Consider the following 21,619-nt stretch of genomic DNA (forward strand, 5'->3'; position numbering starts at 1 on the left):
GGAAATACTTTTCCCCCATGAAGACAGTCAGGCAGCAGAACAGGCTGCCCAGAGGCTGTGCATTCTCCATCTAAGGAGGTTTCCAAGATGCAGAGGGATAAAGCTCTGAGTAGCCTGGTCTGAACCCAGGCAACCCTGTTTTGTGGAGGTCTCTCTGGACTAGAGACCAGACGCCTCTTCCAACCTGGATTACCTTGTTACCCTCAGCAGAGTATTGCAAATGTTTATTTACTCTGTAGGTGGCAGTATGACTTAAAACTAAAATGGAAAAGTCTAGTCGTTGTTACTGAGCAAGAATTAGTAATATAAATTAAATTATGTTTATGGCATCAGTCTTTCAGTTGTTGCTAACAGCTGAGTAAAATAAATCTCCCAAGGCTGATAAACAGACCTAGAACTATAGGAACAGGAAAAATAGAAATATAGAAATATAAATCACATTATTTTAACACATATAAACTGCGTAGCCATGAAGGACCCAGATAACTCATTGTCTTAAATAAGAGGATTATGCTGTATGTCTGTATAAGTAATTAAAAATCTGACCCTTAGCTTTTTATATGGGAAAACAGACTAAAACAAACAATAGCTACAGAGCCACTGTGGGCAACAGAATGTTTGCTCTATTACAATGCTTGCTCTGCACCTTGAGTTTATGGTATACAGCCAAACTGATTGAAAAATCCATTTCCCTGCCATGATTCATCTGAGACAGCTTTGTTCCTGTCTTTGCTTTTCAGTATCACCTCCTCTGTCTTCCACCTGCCCTTAGAAAAAACCCCTCTTCTGCAAAATTATTTTTAACTCAAGTTGTTTTGGTACAGTGCAGCTCAAAAAAGAGTTGTCCTGTCACCACTGACACGGTAATGTGCTCCAGTGCAGACAGGAAGCTGCATGCAGTTACAAAGACCAGAAGAAATAGCACTGAAGTTCTATTTAAAGAGACTATTGTGGTTGTCTTCGATATGGCTCGAAACAGCCTTGAAAACCATCTCATCACATGCAAGATTTGAATACAGAAACTATTAAAAATTGAGCTTTCATTTGGAAAACACAAAAGGTCAGATTAAAAGGTTTTTGGCTGAAAGGCACACTATTTTAAAATAAAACATAAGAAGATGGTCTTAAAAAGAGTTCCTTTATAAGCATTTTAGGCTCATTTGTCAGTATTTCTATTGAACACTAAATGGACTAATCTTCTTAAGCAAATCATTCTTTCAGCAACGTTAAGGTGAAAGAGCTAATTATGTGTGTCCATGGGTTAAATTTCTATAGTAGAAATGTTCTACTATGGAAAAGTCAGGCTAGCTATTAGAGTGTTTGTCTGGCAAACATCCTTTTTATTTCAGTGGGCATTTATGTGTAATTCATTCTCTTAATCCTAGCAGCTTTTTTGCAGGATTGTGTACATGAACAGTTGAATTCAGAGAGTTTTGTATGAGTGCAATACTCAGCTCCCTAAGTATAATCTATGTAAGCAAAACATCTGTGGCCCTGCATTTAGAGAAGATTATCACTGTGCACTGATCTGAGTTTAAGGAAAAGATTGATGTGTTAGTTATCTTCATCTTATTAAGCACTTCTATTGCTACCATCCTTTTCTGATAAGCCTTAAAACGCTTTGCTAATACTAATGAAGACAGGTCTCTGATTCTATTTCTAACAAAAGGGGTTTTAAATTCAATGGCCAGCTGATTTTTTCAGCAGAGATGATACGAAATTGGGCATTTGAATGGGAAAAATGCAAATGTGCTTAATCTGTGAAATCCTGTTACTTTTAATTCATTACAGATTTGACAAATACTGTCATCCTCAATGGGAATGTACAAATTTTCAGATCTTACAGAATGAGGTGGCTTAAAATTACATTCCTATCATAAAGGCAGTTCAGAAGCCAGATAGATGTGTGATTATTGGCCTAGCTCATTCATTAAAACTCCATTAACTCCTCTCTTAGTGCCAGTGCCTGTCAGCTGGTGATATGACCTCTTAAGCCCAGCTGATGAGCACAAACCTTTCCTTTCTCTTGCAGAACTTCTGCCCATAGTAAAAGCTCAAGGGAACAAGCCTAGAAACTATTAACACTTTCCTTTCTTTCAGTCCACAATCATGCCTTGCAGCCCACTGGTTCAGGCCTAGATTCCTTTTAGAGAAAATCAAACCAGAAAGTGAGCTCCAGCTGCATGCCATCATACTCTGCATCCAAATGGAGGAACAGGGATCCAAACGAGAGAGGCTGGTTATTAGGACTGCTTCAAGCCCTATGCATGGGTGTGTTGTGTTGTGTAGCCTTAGACAACGTTCAGCCCAAAGTAAAACCACTGAACTACACATCGTGTAAGTACAGGCACTTCAGTGCTCCAGTATGTTCATCTGTTTCTGTCACACCAAAAAGCTTGCTCATGTAGACATTTTCAGATGTTTGTACCATCTGAAGGTACATCATTCTGCTTAGCAGAAGTCAGAATCTTATATTATAGCACTTTAAATGGGTTTTCAGCTTATACACAGATGCTCCTACCTGCTTGGAACAGTAAGGTTTTTAATTAGCTTTAGAAATTTCTGATTTAAAAAACTGATTCTGTGTGTCTTCCAGAACGTTCCTGCATCTAAAAACACAGGACACCCACTACACCCGCTCCCATGCAAAAGGCACTTTGTCTTTTTACCTTCACATCTCTATTCATGTCTCTATTAAAATCATTAATATCTGTGTTGAGCTCATAAGCCAAATTTCAGAACTCTGCATAAAAAGAACTGTAATAATACATGGGCAAACCATTCACTTGTGAAAGCACAAAAATCCTTTAGGAATTTTTTATTGATATTACATATAAAATACATACAATTAAGCTGGATTTGGATTTAGTGCTGTACAGCCGCAATGGTTTGGATCAAGACTCAGTCTTGTACTTCGCCTGCAACACTTCTATAAGTGGACATGTAGGAAAGAAAGTAAGGGAAGGATATATAGTATTTGTCCTCCAGCTATTTTCAGTTCAGGTGATATCCTGAGCCTCAGTGGTCATAGTATTTAATAACTCTCAATGGATTTCTTTCCCAAGTATCTTTCATGTTCCTTTGAATCTGCACAACCTCTTCCTAGAGTTCTATGTTTGCTATTTGTTGTATGAAGATCCACCTTTTGTTTGTTTTTTTTCTTTTTAAACTGCCTCCTTTTGACTTCATTTGATGATCCTTGGCTCTTGTATTTCAATACAAGGGATAGTAAAGACTTAATCCCTATCCATGCTTTTGGTACCTGGCCGTTTGTACGCTTCCCATATGTATCTCCTAAATCAGTTGCTTACCACAGCTGAGCAGCTATGCAGTCTCTGCTCCTATAGAAGCTCTTCCATACTTATCATGCATGTCCTTCAGTGAGCTTTTCCTGGTTTTTAACATACCCTTTTGGAGATGAGGGATCTAGAACTGCACATAGCTCCACATTTACACCATGGATTTCTCCACTGACACAGTGATGTTTGTTTTGTCCTGTACCTCTCCTAATATGTGATTTCATTTTTGACACACCCTTCTTCCCGAAGCATTGAAGCAATGTATTCTTGGAACAGTATTGTAGGCCGAAGTTTCTACCCCAGAGTGATGATTTCACTCCAAAATCAGGTGAAAGCTCATTATTTTATGTGTGGAGCTGGGATTTCTTTTGTCTGTGAGTCACTTTGCATGTGTCTACACTCCAAATTTCATCTGCCATTGCATTCCCCTTTCATTAGCATCATAAGGATTTTCTGCAGTTCTTCACACTCTACTCTTCCTTATCTTTGTTACCCTGAGTAACTCAGTATCATCGCCAGTCTCAATCACCTCTGTGCTCCACCCCTTAATGCACACACTGAACTGCATTCCAGGGCCCTCCAGCTTATGCAGACTGTTTAAAGGTGCTTGGTGACAGACTTTGTCAAGTACCTTCTGGGTGCTCAAGTGTACCATCTCAACTGCAGCAGGCATTTCCATGCAGCTCAACTTGTCCACAGAACTCCGAGGAGGCTGTAAGGCAATGCTTTACAGAAGCCATGTCAGCTGTTCCCCAGTAGATCATAATTTTTCAAGTGCCTACTACTTCTATCCTGTAAAAGGTTTGCCCATTACAGTTCTCTGGCTTATAGGCTTGGACCTCCTCTCATTTTATATCCCCTTTATACAGTAAATAATTTATGGCTATATAATTAAATAGCTTAGATATCTACTGTATCATAGAATGATGGCAAAAAATGCATACTGTTTTTAGCAGTAATCTGAAATTGAGTTGGAGGTGTGAGAAATACACTGAAGAAGGCATGCCAGCTTAGAGATCTCTTTAGCTTTGTTAAAATGCTTATGGGTTTTGAAAGATCTTGGTTTGGAACTGTAGTCTGCTCAGTTCAAAGCGAAAATTTGAATCTATATTTCACTGTAGTCTGTTAACCACAGTTAAAGCCTATAGAAGTAGCTGTTAATGAAGGTAGTGTCAAAGTATGACATTGTCAACTGAAAGCAAGAGAAAGACTTTCTTGAAATTTGAATATGGGAGGCAAAATGTCAAGTTCTAATTCAGGTAGAAAAGACTTTGTAGTCAGCAGATTATTCTGCAACAAGAGACCGATGCAGCTGCGTGCCCATGCTCTGTGTTTCAGATCCTGCTGGTGTGATATGGGAAAGATTGTCCCTAATGAGAACCTCCTCTTCTGAGCATCAGAGGTTTGGGATGGGAAAACAAGGAAATACTTAGTTCACTTCATATGTGCCCAAAAGCAGAAATGAGCTAGGGAAGGAATTCAGGCTCCTCAAGGATTTGCATATGTTAAGTAGAACATTTGGGAATGTCATTAATACCTAACCACAGCTGAGAACCTAAGCCTCAGAGGCAACATCTCATAGAAAATCAAGTTAAGCACCCAAATAAACATGTCAGTTTTCAAAGTTTGGGTTATAAGTTTCATCTTAACTATATCACTTAAGGATGCATTTTTTTTAAATCCTAACTTTATACCTAAAGATCTGATACAACACAAAACATGTGGAATTGCCCTCTGGAGCAATGCACAGAGCCTGCCTTCCTTAGTGCAGGTTAAAATGGCTGGGGAAGGGGATACCTACCTCCTCCTAATCTGCCAGTGGATACATCAGATGCTGCATAAAGCCAGGCATTTCTGGTCAACTCATCTAGCATCTTCCCTGGGATACATAGCGCAGCTAACAACCATCCCATGAAGGCAGCTAAAAAGGTACGATTTTTTCCCAAGTGCAAGGACTTTCAGGAAGGAGGCATGGAGACCTTCTGCTAGGAATCAGAAGGTGCTTCAGATTCAGTGCTGTATCTCTCCAGGCCCTGAGGTCATCCACAGCCCTGACTGGCCCTGACCCTCCCTATGCCAGGACTCCCCCCTACCCTGCTGCCCATGGCCATCTCCAAGGAATTGCTGGATGCCTGGGGCTGGGGCTGCCCCAGTGCCCCTGGCTGCCCTGCTCCTGGCTGGGGTGGTGGAGCGGGCTCTGGGCTCTGGCCATGGCATGGCTGCCCGACAGAACCTCTCACTCAAAAAAATCTTCTCCTTCATAAAATTCTGGTTGCAACATGCATCGTTTATATGATACATGCTGCGACCAGACCATATAATTAATCCCAACACTTCCTTTGTAAAGCCACTTTTTTTTTTTTTTTTCACCTTGCAAATAATGCTTGTTAGCTAAATGGATGACAGATTATTAAACTCTTACTCAAAAAAATCCTGGAAAACTACAGGGCAGAGTCTGCAATCTCACACTGCCCATAAGCCCTAATTCTTGGCTAGACATCTGATACAGATAGTGCTTATCTTCCACCAGCATGCCCAAGGCAAAGAGTATTTTTCTGTTTCACAACATTTTCACATGAACACACACTCAGGAGTTTTAGCCATGACTCAAGCAGCCCGTCAGTTACTTATTTTCTCAGAATAGGGTATGATGTATGTTACAATGTTACTGTAAATGAATTCTCATTTATTTATTTTCCCCAGGAGGAAAAAACCCAATATACTCCATCAAATGAAAAAGCTCTCTTAAAGACTGAGTCCTCCACCTCTCTTTTACTCAAGACAGCCTCTCACAGCCAAGGTGAGGAAGTACATCTCGGGGTGTCTAAACCAGCATAAGATCATTTTCTACATGAAAAAGAAACTTTTGGTGTGGATGCTTTCAACAACTGCTTTAAGAGAAGTGTGAAGAAGAAGTGATTTTGGAGGCTGGGGTGACTGCTATATGAAAAGGACTTATTGATAAGATTGATGTCCTGTGGAGTGGCATTGGGAAAGGCAGGAATGGAGAGGGAGAGATGGTCTAAGGAAGCAGCGCCTGTAAAAGAATGCTGTTGGGATTGAATCATATGAGAGGAGAAAGTCGGTAAGACAGTAAGAGATAAACAATTAGATCTGCTTGTATAAACTGGCATAGCCCCATTTAACTCAATATTTCTCAGAATATGTTCAGTATATCAGTTCATAGTGTGGCTTGTACTGACCCTCTATTGCCTTTCCTTGAAAGAAGGAAACCAGATTCTCAAATAGCAGTTCTGTTAAAAGCTGGGGTAGACTGGAGTAATAAAATCAACAGTACTTAGAAAAATATACTTATTGGCTTGATCTGATGCTTCCTTGCAATTTAGGGAAGCATTTAGCCCTTTGCCAAAACAGACAAGATCGGAGATAGTTTTGCAACTGTGCACTGAAGGGTGAGCAACTGTGCAAGTCCAGAATTACGCCCTGGTGGGCACGGGAGCGACTGGCTGCAACCAGGACCTGGGGTCAGATCCTTGTCAGCTTGACTGACAGAAGCCAGTTGAGATACTGCAGGGAATATATAGTACACTGGGCTGTGGGCTGTCAAGGAACATGCTGATTAAAGGGCAGTTAAAAATAAAAGACAATCTAATGGAGAAAAAGCATGATTTTGCTCTCTCTCACTGCAAGTGCAGCCCCAGTGTCATTATAGTATTCCCAGCTTCAAATGGACTCAAAGGTTTTATTTTATTCTACTTGTTTTCAAAAGGAGCCAAAGGTTGCGTCCTGCTGTTAACTTACAGCTGCTTTTCAGTACTTTTTGATCAGTAAATAGGAGAGAAACATTGTATCACAGTCTTCCCCCTTCTCCCCACATCATGCATTTTTGCGGCATTTTATGCTTTTATTTAATCCTGACTTCCTCATTTCACCTTCCACATAAAGCCTTTCCCCTCTTTTACATGCTGAGAAGCATCTTCATCATAGAAGCAGCAAATACCTCATGCCCTACCAAGCCAAAAATGTGACCTTTTAATGTTAACCCTTCCAGAGAACCTGTCGGTCCCTGCCTAGCCCTGCCCCAGCGACTGCCATTCAGTTGTGCGTAACTGTGCTGGGATTTCTCTCCCATCTCACTGGTATGGAAAGAGCCGTGTAAAGTAAAACTGCAGGACAGAGGTTCGGTTTCACAGTAGGGGCACAGGTTCGGAAAGTCACTGCCTTGTTTTTTCTTACTGAGCTCAGCCCTCAGCCCTTGAGAGCTCTCCAGTACAGGCTTTTGAGGGTGTCAGAGCGAGCAAGGGAAGACCCAGCAGCACCCGGAGCTTGCCTTACTTGAATTTACACAACAAAGACCTTAACAAACGTTAGAAAAATAAGCTTGCAGAAGGCTGGTATATTGGCTTTGGCAAAGCAGCTGGCCTACAGCTGATACTTTTTCTCCGAGGACCTTTTTGATGCCGATTCCTTTCAGGAACTGTGAAGTGATTTGTCATCTTCAAAGGACAGGTTTGCCTTTAGTGCTTTTAAGGCTTAGTTGAGCAAACATGAAGTGGTATTCCTAAAATGCAGTAAAAAGTGGCACTCTGTTAAGAATATAAAATATTCTAATGAATTGAAAAATGAGAATCAGGTGAATGTGAAAACTTTTCATCCTTGAAAACTTCTCCTTCCTGCCCCGTATATTAAAGCAATGCAGATGTGGACGGTAAATCCCTTACTGTGTGGGACAACTATGTTTTATGCTGTGGTCTCTTAAGCAAACATCAGGAAATAATTGTAAAAATATTAGAGATATTTCTTTTGTCACATGCAATCTTTACTTTTTAACATAATTTTCTTCTAATGTTATAACACTGAGAAAGGATACATGAAAAGAACCGATTGACATTTGTACTGTCAGAACTTCAGCTGTCTTCTGAAACAGTGGTATTTACTAGCCCCTTTTATGTTCTCCATTGTAATATACAAGCAATTTGCCGTGTCTTCTAAGATTCCTGTTTTCAGACAGACAAATTGTGCAGGTGAAACAATTCATAATTCAGTTTATTATCAGCATAATTATCCATCTGAGGTGAAAACATCACAAGAAATTTGATTCTAGGATTTAAACTGCTTTTAGGCATTAAAAAGGAGATTTCCAGCCTGTCATATTTTTAGTGAGCGAGTAAAGAATAAAACAGCATATTGTGCTGGGGTTCTTGATGAAAGACCATCATGTGGCTGTGTAGGAATGCTGAGGTAAAATCAGAGCCAGACAGACAAATTCACTAAAAGTATGTGTGTGGGAAGGACATTTGATTTTACATGCCATGGAGTCTAACCTCAAAGGTTACAAGAGAGACTCACGTAGGCACAAAGTGCACTGAACACAAGGTGATCAGTTGAAAGAATTGCTGCTTTCCAGAGACATGCATATGGAGCAGAAACTGAGAAAATAGTGAAGTTTCACATCCCTTGTGTTCTGCATTTTAAATAGCACATTGACACGTGCTTGCTATAAAATAATTTGATATGCATTCCTTATTTCTAGAACATTGGATTGATACAATTCATATGAATCAGATTCCAGTAGAGTGACATACAGACACACATGCACACTTCAGAGTATCTCCCTGCCCCTTTTCTGGTTCCCCAGAAGATGTGAGGCAGAAGGGCTTTTCCAGGGTTCTTTGCTGGCTCTTCCTGGCAAGCTCTCTGCATTGGATCACCACATTCATGTGGAGCTGCTTATCTCAACTGCATACATACTATTCTTCTACTGCAGTACAACACTTTGCATGACAGCACCTAGTAGGAATCAGAATGCGGGCACGATTTACTGCAGTTTTTCCCTCTGTATGGCTTAATTACCTATTTAAAACCAGAGTTATATAGAGTTAAAAATAAAACCAAGTCTGTATTAATGGACTCTGACATGAATATGCTGCTTCGTGGGGTTCACAATTAGTACATCATACAACTTCATTCTGTAGATATTTCTTTTGTATCAGTTAGCATGCACAATTAATTAAATAGAATTTACTAGAATTTACTAGATTATTGTGGTACATATTAGTATTGAGATTGGCAGGAAATGTGCAAAAGACTATTTAATGGGGCCTCAGATATGATATAATTCAAATGATAAAGGGAAAGTTCCCAGGGCAAAAACCTGGGAGGAATAGAGAGAAATTCAAGTAAAATAGTGAGTAATTTCCTTTAAAAGCTGATGTGTCCCTGATATTTCAGAACTGCCTCTGCAAATCAGGCCTGCCTGGAAGCCTTGCATGAAGCTGGCTGCAGGGACCTCCCAAAGGAGAAGGTTGGATGTTCTAGATGTTTTAGAGTGGAACCAAACTCTCTTTACCCAGTTCATGTAGGTCAGGAATATTCTGAGCCAAGCACGCTTAGAGCCCCATCCACTCAGATACCCTCAGGCTGGGTTTTTCTAAGCAGTTTTAACATTCTAAGCCAAGCTATAGTAGAGACTGCAGTCAATAATGTGGGCCGACCACGCGTGGCTTTGCCAGCCTTGAGCCTGCTCTTAACCTTGCTGTGTATGTAGGGAGGTTATGTGTAGGCATAATTTGCAATTCCACATTAAAGAATTTTGGGGGTCTGTGCATGCTTTTCTTGAAAGCCAAGAAAATTATTGGCTAGAAAGCGCATTAAAAGAATATTATGGTAGCAAGAAGAAAAATACTGAAACTGAGATTCCCTGTGCAACCTCAATTCAATCTTCTTCTGTATCTCTGTTATTATACAGCTCCTTATCAATCATTTTTCCCACAGGAAAATGTGAAGGATGGATAGAGTTCTGAGGAAGACTAAGAACTGTGAAGTGAAAGAGGCTTTGTCTTGTGATCTGTACTTATGATGGAAGGGTCTATAAAGGAAAAATGGTCTTTTGTTTCAGGCAGTTGAATACAGAATTGTAAAATGTGGAAATGCAGCAGCTTAGTGTTGTGGGACTATATTCTGTTCTTGCCTCCAGCATAGAATTCCTGTGTAATATTTGTCAAGGCATTTACCCACAGACTTTTTACAAATGTGTCCTCGCTTTTAAGGGAAGCTTTCTTTGAGACCGTAGGGTCTGATCTGCTAAGTGCTGAGCCACGAACCGAAATTGAAAGTAATGATACTTTAGCTTTCCTTTTTGTGAAAATTCAGCTGTAAGGATCAGATTTGGCACATAATTTCAACGGAGAGTGTTTCCTTTAATTTCTGCATCTCTATCTGGAGATAAATTATTATTTAATTTCCTGAAGTTTTTGAGAAAAAATGTTTATTGGTTGTGAGCCATGGATGGTACTATAATATAATGAAATGCCCATAAGGAAATTAATACATGTCCTCAGGGTCACGTTTGAACTTTTTCATGGAGCCTAGAGCTGTGCACTGAATGTTGAATGCCAAAGGGCACTTCCCATAGCTGCCTGTATGGTGTTTATGGCTATTCTGTCCCTCCAGTGAGACTGCAGTATAACAATATTATTAAAGTTGTTTTTTAACACATTGTCACAATGGCATTTAGTGGCATTTTCTAACTCTGAATGCTTGACCTTAATGTTTCTGATGCAGCTGCTTCTGTACAAGACTGCTGTATGCTGGCGCTAATAGTCACACAGCCTTAGCAAGCAAACAAAGCAGATCCTGAGGCTACTGGATACTACAACTTTTCATATATATGATCTCTTTTCAGGAGTAGCCCCAAAGGAGTAATTTTTTTTGATGGAACAAACATTTGTTATTCAGAGATAGTCTTGGGAACCTGGCCTAGTTGTCACTGACATCAGGGTAAGTATCAGATTTGTTCACAAAGGGTGATAGGGCTGACTGCTGTGATGTGGCCCTCAGTTCACAGTTGAATTTGTCTGAATGTATATGGTCATTATCGCAAACACGCAGTCATAAGATGGCGACTTTCATTTGCTGCCAATCTGAGCACAAATTCAAACAAATACTCTGAAATTTCTGTATTTTTTCATTGGTTAGTAATTTTGTAGCCACCTGCAGTATCTGTTTAGATGAGCTTTTAATTGTGAAAGATAATTGAAAGTGACTGACAGGAGCAATTGGAGTTAAATGCAAAATTCTAAAGGTGAAAATACTCTGCCCTTGCTCTTTTGATCCAAATTATGGCTTTGTCAAGCAGAAGGTGATTTAAGAGAATAAGAACACCTGATTTAACTGAATTATGAGATAAAATGAAACAGCAGGTGAAGAAAGCCCCATCATTATGAAAACAATGCCATCCATTGTATTTATGCTACAGCTGTCTAAATCTCCAAATGAAGGTATTAACTGAGATCAAAGATATTCATACAAATGCAAAGGGAAGGCCAAAACTCAAAGTAATAAACCGGGTAACTATACACACTGACAGCACAATGATTTTCAAATCAGCAATAGCACTGGTATCTCATTTCTGGCAGCTATAGTACCTTTCATTCAAAAGAATTTCCTGAAATATCCAGAAAGGAATCATTTCAAGGGGTTGAACCACTGGAAGGCTGACACCGGGTTACAACCCAGCCTGCAGCGGGGTGTCAGGTTGCCCTGATGTAGCCGCCTTTGAAACCCATCCTATTCTGCAAGAAACAGAAAGGATGAACCACAGTGAAGGCTTTGGACTGGGACTCTAGCAGATGCAAGTTCCCAGGCATTACTGCTGTGACCTTTGGCACTAATACTAAATAACTCTGAGTGCCCAGCATTTAAACTTGTAGTGCCTGTGTTTCCTTCTCATGTTTTGTAGGTAATAGAAAGCCTGTTCTCTTCACACTGAGGAAAAGATGGGCTATAGAATCAACATGAAACCTCAATCCATTTTAGCATTAAGAAGAGCTCAAACTCTCTGGTTTGCATAAGGTGGTCATTTTGAAGAGGAAAGTCAAAATAACAGTAGTTGCCAGTGAAAAGAAAAAAGAAAGGAAAGACAGACAAAATATTGAATACCAGCCTGACAGTCAATGATCATTTTAGTCAGTTCTCTGGTTTGTATGCAGTTAGATCTGCAAACAACACTCAGCAGCTTTTTGAAGGAGAAAGAAATGGTGGCCAGTTGAGCAAGCCCCTGATTCAGAAGTGGATGATACAGTAAGCAGCGTACCTTAATATATGTGGCTGAGAAGACAAGGAACAGGCTTGGCTGGTGCTTGACAAATTAGTTTGTTAGTGCAAAGCATTTCTTATGTGATGGATAGCCTTGCATTCATCTGAGAGTAAATTAATACTAATTTCCATTTTTTAATTATTAAAAGTAATACAGTTGACAGTGAGCGGTGCTGGACTGCACAACATGACTATTATTACATTTGAATGTGTTTCAATAAAAGAAACATCTATGTGATTAAACTAGAGCAACTCTAAAAAATTAAGGCCTGGGTTTATAACTAACATAGTCAATGTGATGTACACCTATGAGTATCTAAAGCTAAGACATGTGGCTTTCAGCGTGGAGCCCATGTGCCTGACTGACCCTTGGAGCACCTTATACACTGCCTGAGGAGAACCAAGCATCTCAAAATGAGGTCCATGAAAAGCAAAAGCTAGAGGTGTTTTGAAGATCCATGTCCTTTGGTACTTCAGTACCTGATTTGGGGCTATAAAGTGATGCATGCTGGGCTGGAATTTATTGTCTATACTCTATGTAACTTCTGCTGTCAAGTGCCTATATGGTTTCTTCCAAACTTATGCATCGGCTGTTTCTTCCTTTAAAAATGCAATTGCAGAAGACAAACGAATGACCTGGCATATTTATCCTCCTTGATTTGAGAGCATTCAATCCCAGGTCTCCTATCTCTTGTTGTCCTGGGGTGGATTTGTCCTCTATATCTCTTTGTCAAGCAGTGCCACTCTGCTAATAAAGGAATCATGATTCACTGTAGTAATAGATGCTGGCAAGAGTGAGCGCAGATCTGTAGTTTAATGACAAGATACTCCTCTGGAAGAGGGGATACCTGCTAAGCAGATTGCTTATATATTTCACTGAGGGATTATTTAATTACAAACAAAATTTATTATCTTATGGTTAGTGTGGGAAAAAAAAGCAAGAGAATGGGAACTATCAGAATAAGGACAGGTCACTGGCTTGATGACTTGGTTAACTGCAATGATGGGAACAGACTATTTTGTCATCCGAGAGGATTAAAAAGAGACAAAATAATGCAAAAGAAAACTTAGGAAGTAAACTTAGGAATAAAAAATAAATCATCATCTCATCAGAAAGATGTTAGAAGTCAGTTTTCTTTGGCATTTACTTAATGTGAACCCACTATTATGTGGAGGGAGTAGGCGTGGGTTAAATGTTTGCAAGCTTTATTCCCATGTAAACTTAAAACAAGATAATAGGAGTAGCATATTAAGATTTTTTACTAGCTCAAAAACCTTTTTGCTTTTATAGCAATGACAATGGTGCTGCATTATTGAAGTAATTATTATTTTTAAGTAAAGCAGTGAGCTTCCAGTACCTGGCAGTCAGCTAATACCAAGCTGCTGGGGCACCCTGCCAAAGCATCAGCACACTTTGAGCCTGGGCTAAGCCCAAACCAAAGACATGCTACAATAGAATGCTCTTTTGACACTGTCTTCCTGCCAATGTTGCAGTAGGTAGCAGATAAAAAGTCTTGTTTGGTAGCTAAAGTCACCCTGTGGCTTTGGTTTCAGCCCACTGGATCCATTATCAGAGCAATACTTAGAGGAACAATAAAAAGTTCTTGCATCCTAGTATCCATCAAGAAAATGAGTATGAACCCAGCAGTCTCAGAACTTGGGCACAGAAAAGATGAGTATGTCGTCTTATGTCTGAATTTGAATTCTAGGATTTAGTTCTGAAAGTCTGCATTTAGATCTGAGCTTGTGCAATTTTCAGTACAAAGGTTCCTAGAAAAGATACTGAAACCAGAAATTCCAGGAAAAACATATTGTAGGAGTACATAGGAGAGGAGTGATATTGCAGAAATTATAAAGCCATATAGAAGTATTACACTGCTGCTGAGGACATGGAATGAGATACCTAGATTGGAAGATAAAGCAACTATGTACTTCAAACAGCTATCCACAGAGCTGCAATGTACATATGGAAAGTGACCTGCTTGTGGAGCGATTTCTTGTAACAGTTTTGGATTTAATTACAGATGCAAAAGAACTGCCTGTAAAAACTGCTGGAAGATTTGCACATACAAACTACTCCAGCAGAAATAGAATGGAAAATAGAATAAAACCAGAACTCTTTTAGAGAGAACCATGGAAATCTCAGACAGTTTAAAACTATCAGATGGTAGAGATCACGAGGAAAGATTACAGGCAGCTGTGTAGAAAAGGGATTTCTAGATCAGAAACTAGGAAAATGCATTCAAATTCTGCTGGCAGCTGGAGACAGTTTCAGTCGGTTTACCCTCATGTTGTCAAAGATTAACTTATTTTTTTATCTTTAAGACCTTATGAAAACTACCCATTTTGGTAGCTCATATGCTATATGGACTCCACCATTACAACCCCATCTCCTTTGACCCTTGTCATTAATTCTGAGTTCAGCCTCTTGCACTGCATTTCCTACATTCTGATGCTGGAGCAGAGCAAAGCATTGCTTCCTTTCACTTGATATATCAGATTGGTTTAGGTGGAGCCCAGCTTGATGTACAAGGAGTGGGTAAATTGGCACTCCATTTTGCTAGGCCATAAAATCTTGGGTTTGAATGTTTCGAAGACTGATGTCTACACTGGGGCAGAGAGTTCTGCTAGCCCGTTCTCTCTAATTGAGAGAATTGTTCTTACCTTAGGCCTTGATTTTGTCTAATGTCAGAAATCTTGAAGTCACTGTAGAGACTGACCATTTTTTCCTCTCCAAAATCCTCCCTTTGTGTGAATTTTCTCTGTCACAAACTTCAGAAACCTGATTAAATATAACGATCCTTCTCTATCTGTTTACTTACAATAACACTACACTATTTTTGTCCCATTATCATATCCTTTTATTGTCCTCGTATCCTTGGTCTGTAAAGGCTAATGGATTAAGAATGCTGAAAGAAGACAGTTTTATGCCTTTGAAAGGTAGCTTTATTATCTAATGCAAAAGCACAAAATTGCCTTCCTCACCAGAATGTATGAAAGAATGTAATAAATTTTCAGAATATTTATATATTCCTATAGCATAGGGTATTCAGATTATAGGTGTAATGTCTTTTGAGAGGCTATGGGATTGTCCCCATAATCAGCATCTCTAATTTGAAAATCCTTTTTCTGTAACTTAGAAGATAAGAGCAAACTCCTGGGAAGATGATCAGCCTTGTATGCCAAAGTGTGCCCTTAACTCCCACTGCGGGTATTTGCCTGCATCATGGCTATGATTGCTTTTCTTTTCCAGGCCTACCACTTGAGAATGTTCTCTGTCTTATTCCAGTTCTTCAAGCTACAGCAGGAGTGTTGCACAAGATGTGCTGCCATCTGGTTTAGATGAGAAATACCCAACTGGCAGCAAAGGCATCAGACACTGCCCAGGTACCAATGCCACTACAGTAACTGAAAACTGGTGGCAGTTCCTATTTCAGGGGGAATAAAACCCAACAAAGCCTCTTTATTTCCTAGGAAGAATGACTTTGAGTGAGTTCACTGGAGTCAGTTTTCTTTTATATGTGAACAGTCTTCCAATACAATAGATTTTTTTTTCTGCAGCTCTCTCTAAAATGTCAAGGATTTAATGCTCTTTAAAACTTTTCACTGGATTTTCATTTTTACTGAAGTAATATGGAAAGAAGATAATATCAGAAGAGAAATAAAAATTCCAGAAACTGCTCATACAGATTTATTGATAAAAACATTTCACAATTGTATCAGAAGCATTACGAAAAATTTCTTAAATGGCTAGCATAGTCAAGATGCCAAAATCAGTGCAAGAATGTTTTTGGTCATTTTGATGAAACAAAACTAGTATGTCTATATTTTCCCTAGTGTGACCGATTATGTTAGTGACTGAAACAACAGTTAATACTTATGGTGAAATTATATTAAATTATCTTATGGGAGCTATATTTTCAGCAGTAATATAGTTCTTACAAAACCACTTTTTATCACATTGTTGCTTTGGAGTATTAAGCCTTAGAAAATGTGTTGATTCTATTAAATCAGTTCCTGGAGTGTCTTTCTAGCGGATGACATCATTGACTCACTGTCACTAAAAGTTCTTTCCAGTTTAGGAATAATTTTATCTAGAAACGTTGCATTTATCTTTAATTCTATTTAGCAAGACACTTAAAGATCTAACATGAACAAGAAATTTTTAACAATCTGCCTTCTTTTCCATATGTGGCATTAGATATCACTCACCTATGACCTTTGCTTACTCAGGAGGTCAGGGCCGTAACTCAGTATACAGGAGAAGTGACCAAGGCTCCACACTTAGCATCTAGGACATTCATAGGGCAATAAAGCAGTTCTGGATTCTGTTCTTATCACCAAGAAGAGTTTATAGCTTTCATACAAAAAAAAAAAACCAGGACCCATGCCAAGTTAGACCACAGACTCATCTAGCCCAATAGCCTACCTCTAACAGTAGCAGATGCCCAAGGAGATCAGAAACAAGCAAAGACGGCAGTAATAACTCTCCAGAATATTTTCCTGACCCCCAACAACTTGTGGCTCAGGGACATCCCTTGTGAAAGATACTTTTTTCTTCATTTGTCTCAATCAAGATGTATTTAATTTGTTCACTTTCCCTGGAGCAGTTGGAGACTTTTATCAGCAACATCTGGTGGCACCAAGTCATACAGCTTCACACAGCTATAAGCAGTATGAAGAATGACCTACTTGTTTGCTGTGAGCCTTCCTCCCTCATTTGAGGCCCCACAATTTTGTACTAGAAAAAGGAGTAAACAGTCATTCTTTATTCACCTTATCCAGGCCACTTAAGGTTTTGTAGTTTGCTTCCATACCAATTCTTGGTCATGTCCAGTCTGAAAGTTTTTGTCTGTTTAGTTGTTTCCCATAGGAAAGTTGTTCAACAACTTTGAAGATCCTTGTTATTCTTCTCTGACCCTCTTTCATTTCAGTCTAGCCTGAGCAGAGCTAATTGTCATTGATTGCTGACTTTCATCAGGAAAACGAAAATTAGCTGTTATTATTTGCTGCACATCTAAATATCTAAGAATAAAGGAGTTCTACTCCCTTTTCCTGCCTCTTTACAAAGGCATTCAGCTGCTGTTGTTGTTACAAAAAATAATTAGTTGCTTTCTAACCAGTATAAAGAAATTTCCAGTCGGTATTTACAACTGCTTCTTAGTCATCTCTTCCAGAGGAAGTGAGCTGTTGCCAGTAATAAAACATCATAATTTACTTTTACTGTGTTTTAAGTTATATGTTTTACTTTATTGCAATGAAATTTAGTAATCAACATTAAAATAAAAAATTAATGCAGTAAACCAATACACAATAAATTAAAAAATATTAAATGCCTAATATTTTTTCCTGTAGTTCAGCAGAAATGAAATCAAATTTTCCCATGCCCTTCTTGAAAGGGTGTAACCCATAATGTTAAAGATTCTGCATCAGGATACAACACAGAAGGCGGCCACGGACATCCCCTTTATGGCTTTTATTTTTTTTTCCTTTAAAAAGGACTAACCCCCCCACCCCTATCTCAGGAACACATAGAATGTCTGCATCAGAAACACCAGGGTGCTAGCTTAGGAGTGTCCATCGTGCAGCCAGGGCCAAGGGCCAAAGAGCCAGGCAGTGGTGGGACTGGGGCACCACGTTGGGAGTTTTGATGTTCCTCTGCGCTGCCTCTGAGAGGGCCAAGGGACTAACTCACTGCCCTGGACTCCACTCTGGGGAGCAGATGCTGAAAGCTTCTGATGGTGAAGTTAGCGACTGAGAAGTTTTAACATAGTTCAGTGCCCAAGTTAATTTTTGGATCTAGCTCTCTTAGCGTGTAGAGTGCAGGGGGTAACAGTTACCACATTCATGGACAGAAGCTTTGTTGTATCTCCTGCAGCCTGCTTAGCAAAGGATGGGAAGGGGGAGGTTGGCTGGCCTTAAAGCCTTTGGAACTATTTCCATGTTTACCTCTTTTTTTGTAAATCTTCCAGATATGAACCATTGAAAAAAATTACAAAGAACTGCATTATCTAAAGACAGAAAAAAAATCACAATTTATTATTTCAACAAATGATAAATGCTGGAAATCAAAGAACAGACTTGGTTTTGAATAATGTTAATGTTCTTTCCTGCTGATATTGCCTTTAAATGTTGATACATCATGTCTCTGAGGAAAAGGTGGTATTCCAGCCGCTGGTAGTGATTATTAGATAAAGGTTGCAATTGTGTGCTTACTTTCCCCCCTTCCCCAAAAAGGGACTGATTGTTAAAACATTCTCTGAAGAAGCTGTTTCAAGCTTTTCTGCTGTGCTAGACTTCATCCTTGGTGATTAGCAGCCTCTTTGCTTTGAAGATTTAGTGTAAGCAAACTATACTTCTGTGACCTTTCGTTTATGTTCTGAACTCTCTGAAAATTCTTGCTTGGCACAAAAGAAGCAACATGCATGCCAGCCTGACAAAAGGCAAAGAGCTTTCTGAAATGGAAAGGTATAAATCAGGAAGCAATTCCTCATCCTTGCCTATTTAGATATTCATTTTTTCTTTCTCTAGTCCAGAAAATATAATTTTTTTTATAAAGTGCCATTTAGAGATTGCTCTTACAGCTGAGGCTTTAGCTTGACACAACAGAAATCTGTTTTCAGTTTGTGGCTCTGATTTAGACTTGCTGTACAGCCTGTCAAGTGACCGGTGACAAGAGTAATTGGCCCTAACAGGCATCAAAAGACAGACTTTTACATCTGAGTGAGTCACTGACAGACTGCTGATCTGAACGGGGCTCTCTTTATAGGTACAGATTCATTTTCTCCTAACAGAGACAATTAGAATAGGCCAGATGAATTGCCTTGTGACAGTGCTTATTTATCTCCATTAGCCATGGAGGAACTCCAAGGTGACACGGTCCTACTTAGCACTGGACTTTGGAAAATAAACCTTTTGGTGAAGAGATTCTGGCTTAAAAGTCTCTCAGTTTTTCATCTGTAAAACTTAATTATGCAAGTAACTCTCTATTCTTTGTTTGCCTTTTCAAATTGGAGTTTTCTGGGAAAAAAACGATGTTTTATCATGTGAATTTGTGGTGCCAGCCATGGATAGAGGGTGGAGGGAGTCACAGGTTCAGGTAAAGCTCTTGCTTTGCAAAAAATATAATAAGCCATGGCCACAGACTTTAATGGAAATAATGTTCTGAAATAGGATGCACCTCAAAGGTACTTGTAAGATTGTGTAAAGGGTCCCAGAAAAGATCATAATGCTGCAGAAAACGTCCCTGATGGCTGAGAAGAATTCTATGTAGTGAACCTTTGGAACCCTTAAAAGTTCATCAGTAAGATCTTCATCCAATTGATTTGCTGAGGTCAGAAGCTTGACCTAACACCAATTACATTACTGGGGAGTGGTTGCTGAAATTAGATTCTTAATTTCCAGTACGCAATTGCTGAAAAGGTGGGAATTACCTGGATGGAATGACCTTACTTCTTGCCACACGTAAATCCATGTATAGCTTTCTGAAAATGCACTATCACCTCTGCTTGGTAAACAAAGTTATTCTATCATTGTCTTCCCTTTGACAGTGCTTTGTTCATGGCAAAATATTTACAAATAATTACTTTGCTTTTCTAAGGTCTTGTTTCTATGCCATAAGATGACACATAAATCGAATCTTTCTGGTGGTTTTGTACAGTTTTTAGTTAATTATTCTTCCCATTAAACTGTGTAAGTCTTGTTTCCAATCTCCAGCATTGGAATTAATTTATTTTTTCACAAATTCTTGTCAAAATAGTTTTATTTTCTTTCCTCTTTGGTGGTTTCTAAATAGTTCACAACTGCCTGTTGCTATCTAGATTTTCACTTGCAGAGAACCAGAAGAATACTACAGTTAATGAGATTTCTTTGACACTATTCATAAACAGTTAAATCAAATAAATGAATTCCATCTGACTTTCTCTCATCTAACTGCAATAACTGGCATAAAGCTAAATCAAATTATTTCTAAACAATGAAGAGAATGAAATTACTGAAGTTCACATGTCTGCTGTTTGCCTCCATTATAGAACTGAGTTGAACTGGTCCAGACCAGTCCTGGTAAAACTAGTGTGTGAGAACATGCTGGGTGGTTGCTTAGTGTGGTTTGGTAAATAATATGCCTTCCTCTCAACTAACAGATGATGTCCTTTCTCTCCTAAAACTTCACTATTGCAAAATAAAATGCCATGGAATGATAATTCTTACTCTTGATATTGCAACTGATGTAGCAACAGTCATTTTGACAAAAGAAGAGCTTTTGGAAAAAGGCTTTCACCTGGTATGGTGACAAAAGCTTTTAAAAAAGCAAAAAACAAACCCAAGAGGTTGAACTAGAAGAAAGAGAGGACGGGGAAAAAATTAACAGCAATATTCAGGAATGGAGTGATATAGAAAGGAAATGAACTAAGGGAATGAGCTAAAGGGAGAGTGGGACATGAAAATTACTGTGTAAATATTTGGGAGACTTCTCAGAGGGAAGACATGGAAAATAAAAATGCAAATTAATAAAGGAGATTAAGCCACGTGAACTGAGGTGCATAGAGATCATGGTTTCATGCAATATGATGAAAGCTTTTATTTATAACAACACACTGCCATCACTTAAATAAATCTGAGCTGATTCCATTGGCATCATTAGCTTTCCATGTAACAATTTTCAAAATAAAAAAAGTCAGAAAAGTCAGATGACTCCCCTGGAATTCATAAGATATGCAGCCATGTAGACTGAGAGCAGAATTTAGCAAAGTAAGTTGAGTCTGTGCCAGTGGTAATAATTTTCTGTGCTGTGTTATTTTGGGATTAGTCTCATTAAGATGTGAGGTTTGTTCAGAGTAAGTATACAAACTTTTCTTTGTGGTATTACTTTCATCATCCTAAGAGGCATATTTTCTTGAAAAAACTCGTAAAAATATAAAAAATAAGCCCAAGTCTGACCATTTTTATTAATTTTGTTAGCAAAGCAATATAATATACATTATACATATATATACATATATATTATGTATGCATATATATATACACACAATATAAATCAAGTATCACTCAGCTAGTTAAGTACACTCATATTTTAAGATAGAAGCTAATTTTTTCTTCATATTTTTTAAAAAAACTACTCATAAAAGATTTTCATGTGTGCATTTTCTGTGTTTTTCTTTTGGGATCAATAGTGCCCTGAGGGTTACTATGCTCAATTTGTCTTTCTTGCTGGAGGTTACTGCAGGTCCTAGAGACCATCTCTCTGAAGTGGGAACAAAGGCGAT

This window comes from Falco biarmicus, chromosome 5, assembly GCF_023638135.1.
Source record: "Falco biarmicus isolate bFalBia1 chromosome 5, bFalBia1.pri, whole genome shotgun sequence".
Taxonomy (NCBI): domain Eukaryota; kingdom Metazoa; phylum Chordata; class Aves; order Falconiformes; family Falconidae; genus Falco; species Falco biarmicus.